Genomic DNA, 8610 nt, shown 5'->3' with positions numbered 1-8610 from the left:
AGAATGCAGCCAACGTGAAGTAACAGGTGAAGGACGTCTGCCTGTGGGTGCGATCCGGTGGGTGCTGAGACTGGGAGGGGGGGGGGGTGCTTAGGGGCCTCCAGAGGGTCAGGTGCTTCTGGGGCTTCTAGTCCTGTGTCTCCACGGCTTGGCTTCCTCATCAGCTAGTTGATACAAAATGGGTCGGAGGGGCTTCTCCATGTTTTACGACAGAAGAAAAACGGAAACCCACCATGATCACGTCGAGGCCCACCCCTAACACCCAAGAAACCCCCTGCCATCGAGTCAATGCTGACTCAAAGCAGCCCTGCTGGCCAGAGCGGCACTGCCCCGAGGGTGTGTGACGTGTACGCCTCGACAGGAGCCGAGCCCCTCATCGTTGTGCCCCAGAGGCTGGCAAGTCTCAACTGTGGAGCTCATGACGGCAGCCCAACGCTACCCTACTGGACAGAGGAAACCCCTTCACGGGTTTCCGAGACCAAGACCGAAACCCTGAAGAGCAGCAGTGAGCTGCAGCCTAACAACCACCAGGGGGCCCTTGCAACAGCAGGTACCCAAAACCCAAAAAACCCCAAACAGACCCCAGACGAAAGGTTGTAGGTCGGCTGATGGAAGTTCCAATGCGCTTGCCGTTGGGGACTCCTGTGAATGTTTCCTTGTTGGCTGGTCCACTGTCTGTCCTGGTCACTGCTGATCTCCAGAGCCTTGAACACCACCCAGGTATACAGGGGGGGCTTACTAATAAGCAGCTGTGAATGAATGTGTCTGTCCATGGAGCAGCTGGGCCCGGAATTTGAGGCCTATGCCAGCCACGCGCTCCCAGTGCCCTAGTCCCCACACAGACAGAGCAGGAGGGAAGGGGGTCAGGCTGAGCAGCAGAGGTTCTGGAGCAGGGGACCGGAAGAGGGTGGGGCTTCCTTCCTGGAACAGCTGAGGTTCACCAAGGTGGTGGCAGGAACCTCTGACCCTGCCCTTTACTCCCCGCCTCCCAGAGAAGCAGCTGCTCAGGAAGGCCCACTGATGGGGACTTGAGCAGAGCGGAGGGGCGCGGCCCTCCCTGCCCAGTGCTTTCCTCACTTGAGCCTTGCAACGAGGGTCTGCCAGCACACTCGAGGAGAGTGGTACAGGCGTCTGCCCTCTGAGGAGGCCCCAGGGCAGCTGGCCCAGGTCCTTTTTGCTGTGAGCAGGGCTTCTCGCTGGTTTAGCCACTGCTGTGGCATCAGGAGAGACGTGCCTCTGTGAAACGAGAGTGTGCTGGGATGGTAACTGGCTGGGAGACTCGCTCGCAGGGGCCTGGTGAGCCCTCTGCAGAGCCTGATGCAAGCCTGGGATCCGGGACTGTGGCTCGGCACACACATCGCTCACAGCAGAAGGGTCAGCCTCCACCTGGGGGCCGGCACCGTGATTCCTGCCCCTCCCTGTCGACGGGCTGGGTCACAACGCCGCACTCGTGTCAAGTCCCACATCCCGTTACCCTTCTGACAGGCGCTCCGCCTCTTCAAACTGAGGCGCCTTCCCGTTCTGGCTCATCCACCATTCAGGGCCCAGTGCGCACGGTAAGACGTTCAGCAGTATCCCCGTCTCTCCCCATGAAAACCAGCACCACCCTCCCCTGCCCACAGTGTGGCCATCAAAAATGTCGCTAGACATCACCAATGCTCCCAGAGGGGCGAAAGTGCCCCTGGGTAAGAGCCACGGTTCTAAGGCTATTATTACTGAAATACTGAGAAACATGAAACACACTGAATATCCCCACAGGGGGTTGCATTATAATGATGGTTAGTTTGGGTTGAAGGTTCAAGTCCTTCCAGAGGTGGCTCTGAACAAATGGCTGGTGACACATGTGCAGATAATGAGTCCCCAAAGCACCTAGGGAGCAGTTCCATCTGACACGCTCTCACTGCCTTAGAAGCCAGCCTGCTGGCAGTGCTGCGGGAGGAAGAGGAGGATTACAGGGCACAGGGAGAACCCTCGTGCCAAGCCCATTTTTGGTTTGGCACATATGAGTTTTAGCCTCAGAGCACTCTCATGAGGCAGGTGTCTTACTTACATTTTAGAGATGAGACATCGAAGCACAGGAATTAAGTGACTTGCCCATCATCTGGGCAGGAGAGGAGCAGCCTTGGGGATCTGACTTCAGGGTCTGGCTTCCCCACCACACTGCGCTGGCCAGCCTGGACCTGGGCTCCAGCTCCCCCATTTCCCCACTGCCCTACATCTCGGTTTTCTCCTTTCTGGGTAACGGAGACTCGAGCAGCACCTCCAATGAGGGGCTCACATGTATGAGGGGCTCAGCCCAGCCCCCACACACCTCCAGTGCAGACGATCCTCAGCCAACAGAACACACTACATCGGAAGCACAAAAGTCAAAGAGCCATCATCCGGAGGCCATGCCCAGACGCTGACAAAGGTGTCCTGCACAGCAGAACACACCATGCAGGCCCTCCTGTGACCGCCAATTGTGTCACCTCCCATCTGTGTGGTTTCTGCACAGTGACAACACTTAACTTGACTTGCCTCTGACAATCCATGTGTGACTAGGGTGGACTGTGCCCTTTCCGGAAACCAGTTACACAACCGGTAAGGGGGATAGAGAGGAGGAGGGTCTTGGACTGGAGAGCTTAGAGAGGTACACCAAACCAAACCCAACGCCCTGCCGCTGGTCCATACTGACTCAGAGCAACCCTACAGGGCAGGGTAGAGCTCTTTATGGGAGTAGACTATAGACTACAGTCTAGTAGACCGTAACTCTTCATGGGAGTAGACTGCAGACGTTTATGGGAGTAGACAATAGACTAGACTACAGTCTAGTAGACTGTAACTCTTCATGGGAGTAGACTGCAGACGTTTATGGGAGTAGACAATAGACTAGACTACAGTCTAGTAGACTGTAACTCTTTATGGGAGTAGACTGCAGACGTTTATGGGAGTAGACTGTAGACTAGAGTACAGTCTAGTAGACTGTAACTCTTCATGGAAGTAGACTGCAGACGTTTATGGGAGTAGACTATAGACTAGACTACAGTCTAGTAGACTGTAACTCTTCATGGGAGTAGACTGCAGACGTTTATGGGAGTAGACAATAGACTAGACTACAGTCTAGACTACAATCCAGTAGGACCGTAACTCTTTATGGGAGTAGACTATAGACTAGAGTACAGTCTAGTAGACTGTAACTCTTCATGGGAGTAGACTGTAGACGTTTATAGGAGTAGACTGTAGACTAGAGTACAGTCTAGTAGACTGTAACTCTTCATGGGAGTAGACTGCAGACGTTTATGGGAGTAGACAATAGACTAGACTACAGTCTAGTAGACCGTACTCTTCATGGGAGTAGACTGCAGACGTTTATGGGAGTAGACAATAGACTAGACTACAGTCTAGTAGACCGTACTCTTCATGGGAGTAGACTGTAGACGTTTATGGGAGTAGACTATAGACTAGACTACAGTCTAGTAGACTGTAACTCTTTATGGGAGTAGACTGCAGACTTTATGGGAGTATACTATAGACTAGACTACAATCCAGTAGGACCGTAACTCTTTATGGGAGTAGACTATAGACTAGACTACAGTCTAGTAGACTGTAACTCTTTATGGGAGTAGAAAGCCCCGACTTTCTCTCACTCGGAGCCACAGGTGGTTTTGAACTGACCTTGCAGATTGCAGGTCTGACGAACCCTGGAAAAACAACAAACAAACAAACAAACAGACAGCATGGTGCCAAAGAGCTGCATGAAGCACAGCAGTGGTACCAGAACCAAGTGGCCTCGGGAGCCAAATGCCAAGCTTGCCGTGCCGGCTCTGCCACGTGTGTGGCCTTGACCCAGATCCTTCTCGGCCTTAAGTTTCCTCATCTGCTGTGGGGCCAGTAGCATCATGGCCGAATGAGAGGCTTCTGTCACGTGCATCGCTCCCTCGTTCACTGTCTGTGTCTGGGAATGGCATGTCCCCTCAAATGCCTTACTCCAGTCCACCTGGAGCAGGTAGGGCAGTAGGCTGGCTGAAGACAGCAGCTACAAAAGCAGCTGGGACAAGGATAAGCACAGGACAGATTTCCTCCTCCTCCCTGCACCCTTCACCACCCTCTCAGGGCCTGCCAGCACCCACTGAAAGGACACCAAACACTATGTCTGGTGGCCAACGGGCCCACATGCCCGAGTGCACCACACCTCGGCAGAGGGACACCCCCGCCCAAACAAAGCTCTGCTCTAGATCCTAACTGCCCCCAGGATTACAGCCAAGGCCCCTCCATGGCCCTTGGCCACGCCCACCCCTTGCAGGCCTCTGCACAGGTTGCTCCCCAACCTGGTGTCACTCCCCATTACCCCTCCTCAGGTTCCAGCAGAACCGGCAGTCTCCCATGGCTGTCCCTTCCCACGAGGAGACAAGGAAACCACTTTAAAGCCAAGAGGCAGGGGAGGGGGCACCGATCCCAATGAACGTACATAACCGCACCCCTCATCCAGGGGGAAGAGCAACAGAAACCAGAGGGAAAGGGAGATAGTGGCCGGTGTGAGATTTGAAAATAATTAACAATCTACAACCTATCAAGGGGCCAGGAGGGTTGTGGGGGAAGGGAGATGGAAAAAAGAGGAGCTGATATCAAGGGCTCAATGGAAAGTAAGTGTCTAGAAAAGAACGATGGGATATATGTACGGATATGTCAGACAAAATTGACGTATGGATTGTAACAAGAGTTGCAAGAGCCCCCCAATAAAATGATTATCAAAAAACAAACAAAAAAACCCAATAGGCAAGTGGTACCCCTCTCTCTGAAGCTGACACCTGGCACAGGGGATCAGGCCTGTGGAAAGAGGGGAGCGGGGGAGGGATTCCCCGAGTTGGTGATGTCAGAGCCAACCCTGAAAGAGGGCCCTGGGGTGGGGAGAAAGTTCCAGGGGAGGGCTGAGCCCGCCAGGAGTGACCAGAGAGGAAACAGGTGGCCTGGCTGGGCAGGGCTGTGGGGCCTCAGGGGGCTGTGGCTTTCACCTGAAGCAGTACGGGGGTGGGGAGGGGGTGGACCAATCAGCATGGCTGCCTCTGCCTCAATCGAGGGCGGGGAAGACGAGCTGCTTCAGGAGTTGTGCCCCAGCTAAGCCTCTGCTAGCGAACCCAGTACTCTCACCATCTGACTCACTTGAGAACCACCCCGGTGTGAGCTGGTGTTCAGTCAGCACCGCCCCCCCACCCCGCCCCAACTCATGGGGGCCCCTGCACACAACAGAACGGCATAGTACCTAGTCCTGCACTAGCCCCATCATCTGTTATGGTTCAGATCATTAGGACCTATAGGGCTGTCATTAGCCAGGCCTTTCTTCCTGTCTCTCAGTCTGGAAGCTCCCCTGAAATCTATCCAGCATCCCCGCAGCAGGCAAACGTCCCTGGACATCCGCATGAGATATGTCAGCCAGGAAGAGGACTAGGGCTCTCTCCACGGAAAGCCAGCAAGACCCCACTTACAGGGACCCAACAGGACAAAGAATGGCACTGCCTCACCAGACGTCCAAGACTACACCCACCTTTCCTCTGTGGAGCGCTTGGTGGGTTTAGTAGCCTCGGTGCTAAACCCACTGTACCACCAGGGTCCTTTCCTGGCACAATGAGAACCCTTAATTGACAAATGGTGAATACAAGGAGGAAGCAGAGGGTTCAGGGGGCACCGGGCAGCTTAAGCCCTGAGCCTCTTCCACCCTCTGTCCTTGCTCCCTTCTGAAGTTTAGACCAGCCCTGGGCTGGGAGGCCCACATCCACACTTTAGGCCGGTCAGGGGTGCGGGGTCAACTCCAATCCTGCCTCTACCATTTCCAGCTGCCCCTGGGCAGCTCTGTGCCTCTGCCTCCTCCCCAGTCAGTGGGCCCTTGGTACCAACCTGGCAGGGAGAGGGGTAGGTGAGCTGGAGACTGATTGATTTGGACCGCGCAGGGCTGTGTGTGGGCCCTGTGAAAGTGCTCGGCCCCCAGCTGAGGGTGAGGCTGGCAGCGAAGGAGTCACGCCACTCCCAGGACGGCAGCCATGCTGTGGGCATGAAGGAGCCGACTGGCCGCCTCACCACCTAAGTGCCTGTGTGAACACACAGCTACAGAGAAACAGACCGCCTCACCGCCACCCCAGGCCTGTGGGCAGCAGTCCGAGGGAGCCTTTCCCCCTGGCCCCAGCCCCGGTGACCCAGCCCCACACGTGTGCCACCCCCAGCTCACAGGCCTGCCATGCAGCCCTGCCTGGCCTAATCCTTCGCATGCTCTCTCTGCAGGGGCTCTCTGCAGAGCCCGGCTATGGCTTCTCCAATAACCATGTGCCCTGCGTCTCACCCACAAGGCACGAAGTAGGCCCTCAGGAAGCCCATGGACCACCTCACAGACAAAACCAGCCAAGGGCAGGCTTTGGGGTGGCAGTGTCTCCCACCCTCAGGCCTTCAACCCTCCTCAGGGAAGGGGAGAGGCCAGCCACAGCCCGGGCTCTATCAGGGGCGAATAGAGGCTGCCATGCCCCACCTCAAGTGAGTGGAGCTGATCCGTCCAGTCCTTCCTGGGCCGACCTTGTGCCAGCTCTGTCTAGAAGAGACGGTGAGAAATAAATCATTACTGCAGCCATAAGGACTGTGGTCACGGTAGCCGCGTTAGTAGTCAAGAGTCAGGAGAACTTGCCTTAAAATGGCAGAGTCTGCAGCCCTGATGGGGCTGGGTCCAAACTCCATCCCTGTCATGAACGCTGTGACTCTGGGCAGATCGCTGTGACTCTGGGCAGATCGTGCACACACCCCACCCCCACCCGTGCCTCTGTCCCCTCAGCTGGAAGCCGTGTGGGTCAGCATAAGGATGGACGTTGGGAGCAGGGCCTGGCTCGGGGAACCACTGAGCATGTATGCGTGCAAGCAGCAAGCAGGAGCGCGGTGCTCCCAGGTCAGATGCCAGGGCCTCACAAAGACACTGGGGTTTTTCCATTAACTTTTTTAATTCCCCCCGTACAGCTTTCTGTGTGTTTCCTACCTACGAAAGGGGGGTGATGGATGAGTGACTGCCCCCTCATGAGTGCCCCGAGGTGGAAGTAACTGACATCACTCCTGTCCAGAGAGCCCTGGAATTGCAGCTTGCTGGCCCACCACCTGCCCAGGTCCTGGCCCCCAGAGCCCCCGCTCTGCTCTCAAGGACCCAGCATGCCCCAGTCCAACTGCAGCTCCGAGGGCGGCAGCTCACAGGCAGACCCTGTGCTAAGCACTTTCTAGCACATCCGCTCCCTGAATGAGTGTTCCCATTTTCAGCTGAGCAAACTATACCTCAGCGGAACAAAATCAATACACAAAGCCAGGAACCCACAGCAACTGAGGGAGGAGCCCACCTTGGCCGTCCCCTGGCCAGGAGGGGTAAGCAGTGGCGGCCTGATCCCATCCGGCTGGGTGAGGGGAGACCATCCAGCCCCCCTACCCCCCACCCCGTGAGGCCCGGCTGGGAGGGGCGGGAGCGGAGAAGGCCCCCGCGAGGTGGCAAATCAAGGCAGGCTTGGGTTTCTGGCCTCACCCTTGCAAGCATGCGCAGATGGTGTCCCAGGCAGGCTGGCTGGGGCCCCGGCCTGCAAGGAGCCCCTTGGCCGGCCCTGGCTGGCTGACCAGGTCTTCGAGCACCCAGCTCTCCGGGGCCCTGCTGTGGGTGCGGAGTTGGCAGTGGGTCCTGCCCCAAGGGGGACCGGCTGTGATCCCACCCGCTGCCCCTCCCACGCTCCTCCCTCCCTCCTGGTCCTGCTCCCCCAGCTGGGCCTCTCGCTGCTTGGCTGGCTGTCCAGAAGCGCCTGCCACGGAACCACCCCACCCCACCGTGCAGCCAGAGGCCTGGTGGCTACGCGCCTTCCGCTGAGAGCTCTGGGAAGCCGAGGGAGAGGCCCTGGGAGGGGTGTCCTGGGTCTCCTGGAGGCGTGGAGATCAACCCAGACAGACACTCCTTCCCATCTGCCCCCCACTGGGGAGCTTAGGGTTGTTTTTTGCCCCCCCGCCCCCCCGCCTCTCACTCTAGGAGGATGCCCCAGAATGTGCCTGGGGATAGAAAGAGCTAAGGGGCAAGGGGCCCAGTGGATGAGTGGGACCGGAGAGCCTTTGGGCACAGGGCCTCCACAGCCAGGCAGCCCACCTTCAGATTCTGTCCCCTAGCCCAGACCAGTGAACCTCTGCTAGAGCAAGGGGATCAGAGCTGATGACCCCATAGGTCAAGGGTCTTCTCCGGGGGCTCCCTCCCTGCACTTCAGTCTCCGGCCCCCACCCCTGCTCTCTGAGCCACAGTAAGGGCAACAGCCCCCTCATTCTATGCCCTCCCACCCCCATCTCGGTTGCCTTCGATCAGGAATCCCCAAAGGCGGCAGAGCTGGTAATGCACTCAGTTGCTGCCTAAAACAAGGGTGGAGAATCCCGTCTACTCAGAGGCACATCGGAAAGAAGGCCTGGTGACCAGTCCCTGAGAACCACAGGACTCCTCTGACACACAGGGGCCCATCCTGGGTCACAGAACTGGGTCTTCCTGCAGTCTCTCAGAATTCACAGGGGGAACGCACGCCAACCGCTGCTTCTGTCCGGTGGGAGCCAGGCGCTGCGGCTGGCTCCGCACTGGGCCTGCATGTTTGATGG

General features: G+C 57.2%; 1 protein-coding gene across 1 annotated transcript in view; it reads right to left on the bottom strand.

Moving 5' to 3' along the window:
• Positions 1 to 8610, bottom strand: part of AKT2 (AKT serine/threonine kinase 2) — a 36339-nt gene that overhangs the window by 25762 nt on the left and 1967 nt on the right. The window lies entirely within an intron of this gene.

This window comes from Echinops telfairi, unplaced genomic scaffold (genome assembly GCF_000313985.2).
Source record: "Echinops telfairi isolate 266 unplaced genomic scaffold, ASM31398v2 ScPeMD7_655;HRSCAF=1070, whole genome shotgun sequence".
In the NCBI taxonomy this organism is placed as follows: domain Eukaryota; kingdom Metazoa; phylum Chordata; class Mammalia; order Afrosoricida; family Tenrecidae; genus Echinops; species Echinops telfairi.
This window is presented reverse-complemented; position numbering and strand designations above follow the sequence as displayed.